We start from the raw sequence: 4,844 nt of genomic DNA on the forward strand, positions 1-4,844 counted from the left end.
CGGGACTCAGACATAAGTTATAACTATAAGAGAGTATCTTGGATTACAAGTGTCCTGATTTTGGGTAGTGGAATGTTCTCACAGACACGTGTCACGATTCCAGATTATTCTTGACAACAACGATAGCATTCCCAAAATTTACCCGAAATTCATCTCGGGCCATCGATCTTTCTTTAATCAACGATCGGGAGTCGAGAGTCGAACATAACTATAATTTATAAGATAAGATAAATTTATTAATGTCCAACAGGAGACAAACGAGGGTCTAAGTGATTGGAAACAGTACAAAGAGCAAATGTCAACAAGGGAGAGCACCAAATGGTGTCTGCAAAAAGAGCGTGAAAGCAAAACAACAAAAGAACGAAGATAAGGAAGAAAAACAACTAAGAACTCCATACAAGTGAGAAGTAGTTAAGAATAGAAAGGTGTGCATTAGAACAATCATGTGCTATGGAAGGTCACCTTTGAGGCCTACAAGAAGTAGTAGTAGTAGAGAGATATTGTCGAGTGTGATCTCTACGGGGTCTCATAGATCTGGTGTGAACTGAGATAGTGTAGAGAGGTCAGTTCAATCCTCTTGTAGGAACAGTAGGACTGAAAAAGGAGGTGATGAGCTACATAGGGGTCGGTGTCAAGCAAATTTGGTGTTGTAGAGTGTGCTCATGAAGCCGTATGGTCTCCTGAAGGTAGAGTGGAAGACAATGTTGGTCGATATATCTAAAAAATGAGGGAAGAGATCGACACTCTTTGAACAGACAGTAGAACCTCCCCCGAATCTCATAGTAAATGAGGCAACGAAACATAAAGTGAGACTTGGTCTCAACCTCCCCGAGGTGACAAAGTTGACAGATCCTACCTCCCTACCGATCTAGTGATCAGTCTGAATACGTAGCTGGTGAGATCCCACTCTAAAAAATCCCAAGGAGATGTGAAGAGCGTGAGTCCAACGACGAGTGAGGTACCAGGGGTGTAGGATGATCTTGTCTTGGATATCAAGGAAGTGCTCAACATAGAAGGCCATACACGGATGGAGCCCAACTGGGGGATTCCTCTAGGTCGTGATAGCATATGGTCGGTAGATGTCAAGTGTAACATGTTTGTTCAACTCCTGTTGAGGTGGAAGGTGGGTTGGAGCATGTAGCGAAAACTAAATGGGGGAAGACGATCCATACTAATACCAATCGAGCCCAAGAAGACAAAGGCCTAGGCATACCAGCAACGAGACTTGTGACCAGAGTCCGAACCCGCAACCGCCTTAGAGGAATAGTAAGCCAAGTAAGAATATATGTGTTGATCGTTGGGGGAATCAGCGAAGCCTCGGAGCTAGTGAAGAAGCCAATCTAAATCAAAGATGATCCCTAATCCGAAAGGGTGAGCTCCAAACTCTGCTAGAATGATGTTGTGTGGTGTGGACCGGTGACATTTGATAATGCGCCAAAGAAAAAGAGTTTGGACTCTCTTAACAGAGGCCCAGTTAGACTCTAAGAAGGAGGGGCCCCGAAAAATAGAGCCATAGAGGACAGTCGGCTTGAACGGGGAGTCAAGAAGGGACATCTTATTTGTAGTGCCTTGGAAGTGGTCTCGAAAGAATTGTCGCTCAGGAATAGCGATGGAGTTGAGCCCCTTGTTGACTCAGGGCTACATGGTTGGTCTCAGGCTGAATCGAGGTCCAGAAAACTTAACTCCCAAGTATGTATATGAAGATGCAATCTCGATCTCGATACCCTGGAAGTAAAAATGAAGGTGTGAGGTCTTCAAACAATTGAAGATCATGACCCGAGTCTTGCCCAAATTCACAACTAGCGCACGTGAGTCATAGAAAGAGGTCAAGCCATCAAGGAGTCATTGAAGACCATTGGAGGAAGATGCTAGGAGAATTACATCATTAGTGAATAGGAGAATGGAGATCAACACCCGATGTAAGTAACAACCATCGCCAGGGAGCGAGCAATCATGGAGGAATGCCTCAAGCTCATCAATGTAGATGCCAAAGAGAGTGGAAGAGAGAGGGCAACCTTGTTTCACCCCAATAGTGCTTTGGATAGGGTCAAAAAAGCCCTGTGGAGTCCTAAATCTGCCCACAACACACTCATACAACCTCATAATAGTTGTAAGGAGAATCTCTAAGATCCCGGTGTCCCTAAGACGTTGAAAGAGAGCTGCCCAAGGAATAGAGTGGAAGGCTTTGTGAAAGTCGACAAAACAACAATAAACTTTCATTGAGCGTTGACGAGCCTCCTCTATGATGGCCCCTAAAGTCAAAATGTGATCAATGGTCTGAAAATTTGTATGAAACCCGGCTTGACCCCTAGCTCGGTAATGTCGTTAATCAAGCTCTTTGGAAAGGATACTATTCAACATAGTCGCATAGAGTTTTGGGAAGGTATGCCCAACCATGATGGTCTTGTAGTTCTCGGGGTTGGAAGCTGGTCCAGAGTTATGGATCAGATAGATAATATATCATGACTAAGAGTCGGGGAAGCCGACACAAACCACTCGATTAAAGAGCACTGTAAGAAAGGGGCCTAGGATAGAGATACCCAACTTAAAGAATTCAACTTGGAACCCTTCCTCATCCAGTGTCTACTACTGTTCATAAATCTAACTGCCTCACTGATGTGGGAGAAGGAGAAGAGGTGACAACGGGTGGGGGGGAGATGAGATGGAGAGGGGGTTGGCTAGGAATATCATAGAGGGTGGAGGTGTGGGAGGCAAGGGAGCGATGGTCCAAAGTGGAGGGAGGGGGGTGGCAAGGAAACATGGTGCACCAAAAGAGCTTTGGAGACTAGAAGAGTGTGGCACATAGAGATCTACATTGCAACAAAGTGAACTTCCATTTCTTGTGGTGAAGAAAGCGGTGGTAGTCGAGCCTCAACTGAGAGGAAGAGGAGGAAGAAATGGGTCAAGTAGAGCAAAGCATGCGGTGAAAGGATTTGTAGTCCTCATCGAACAACTGGTTCATAGGGAAAGATCTGCAAGTGGAGCGAGGGGTGAGGGAGCAGGTGTAGTGGGGAATGGAGAGAAGGGAAGACTCCCACAAGGCAAACACAAGTGAGTGGAACATGGAAGTGACATCCCCAGAGTCAAAGAAGGGATCCTGGGGGAGGATTTGTTTGATGTGGTGGATGAAGAGCTCTGTGTTGCCATCAGTGAATCGAAAAGAAGTGTGAGCATGGGGGGGAGAGGGGGGATGCCGCTAGAAGAGGGGGCAAGAAGAAGTAGAGGAGAAAGGGAGAGAAGGTGTCAGGGGCTCCCTAAGGGTGATGTTAAGGAGGGAATGGTTGGTCAGAGGAAGGCGAGAGATGGTAAAGCAGCAAATGAAAGGGATGTAGGAGGTGGTAGAGAGTACATAGTCCACAACGCTAGCACTACCACCATGGGGCCAACAAGTGAAGAGCTCTAAGCTGGGAAAGTAAGAGAGCCCATTTAGGATCACTAAGTCTGAGGATCACAAAGTTGTAACAAATTACGACCATACCGAGTGAAGGGCCCCTGAAAATCCTTGGAGAGGTGATGCAAATCCACAAAACCTACATCAGAAGAAGTCGTGCACATGGGATCAAACCTATGATTATGGAGGAGAGGTTGAAGGTCTCTGGTCCGTACATTGAAGTCTCCCAAAATGATGATGTCCTCCATGGCAGAGAATTTGGCAATGTGTTCAAGAAGGTCCTCATAGGGGTCCCCACCCTCAGTAATGTGAACTGCATAGTATGAAGATGTTGGCAGGAAGTAGTAGACAATGATATAGGTATCCCTATAGAGCGAAGTCCCTTGATTGATACGAATCCACATGAACCTGGCATAGATGTCAGAGTGAACCAAAGAAATAGTACTGAAAATGTGGTCTCGAATAAGACATGCGACCCCACTAGAACCTCTGACCCCACCAGAACACCTAAGCTTGTCTCTAAAAGAGGAGAGCCGCTAATCGCTAGTAATACTGGGAAGAGGACGCATGGGGCTCTCATGTGTCTCGGTAATAAAAAGAAGGTCAGCATAACTAATAGCTTGGCTAAGTAAGCCAAGTAAAGACTAGAGGATACCATTATCGTTCCAACAGTTGAGGCACAAAGAACCTGTGCTCAACTACCACTGAGCACGTCATTTGGCCTTAGAGGCCGCCCTCGAAACCCAGCCTATAGGAAAGGTGTCACAAATTACTACTTTAAGATTTCTAATGACTGCATATTTACCCTCTTGTCGGGCAGCCACAATGAGGGCACGAGCTTGCTTGAGTTCTACCACCTGTGATCGGGTGAGGTCCTCGTCGAGGTAGATCTTAGGGAAAAGAGAGAATAACTTTCTCTTTGCCCTAAGAGCCCGCAACCTGTCAGATAGAGAGAGGAACTAGATAAAGAGAGTGTCGTCTGGGCCTAGCCAACACCTGTCAAGTGTGATGTCTAAAATGTCCAACTGATTCTTGAGGAAAGAGTATCCAACCATCAAGGGATCATCAATGGAGGAGAGACCACAGACCTGTAGGTTTAGTTCACGAGTTAGTCTAACCCGCTCATTGTCCATCTTCCCTTGTACTAACTTCTCAACACCTGAAAGGGGTGCCTCACTCGTAGAGTTGCATAAAGAAGCCCAAGAATTCACCTTCAATTCAGTCTCCGTTAACATAGAAGAATACCTATCTACGATCTCCAATTGTTTCTCTTTGATAGTGTCTAACTCCCTAAGTTGCATGGTAGTAGAGTCCAGATTCGACCTGAGGCCTATAGTTTCAGCGACTAAAGATTGCACAGTATCACGTAGAGTGTGGTTCTCAGATTCCAAAATAGCTAACCATTTGACAAGTTTAATATAGAGTGAGGTTGACTGAACGACAACCCTTTGCA

This window comes from Cupressus sempervirens, chromosome 3, assembly GCF_028749045.1.
Source record: "Cupressus sempervirens isolate cs-2001-9-10 chromosome 3, ASM2874904v1, whole genome shotgun sequence".
Lineage (NCBI taxonomy): Eukaryota > Viridiplantae > Streptophyta > Pinopsida > Cupressales > Cupressaceae > Cupressus > Cupressus sempervirens.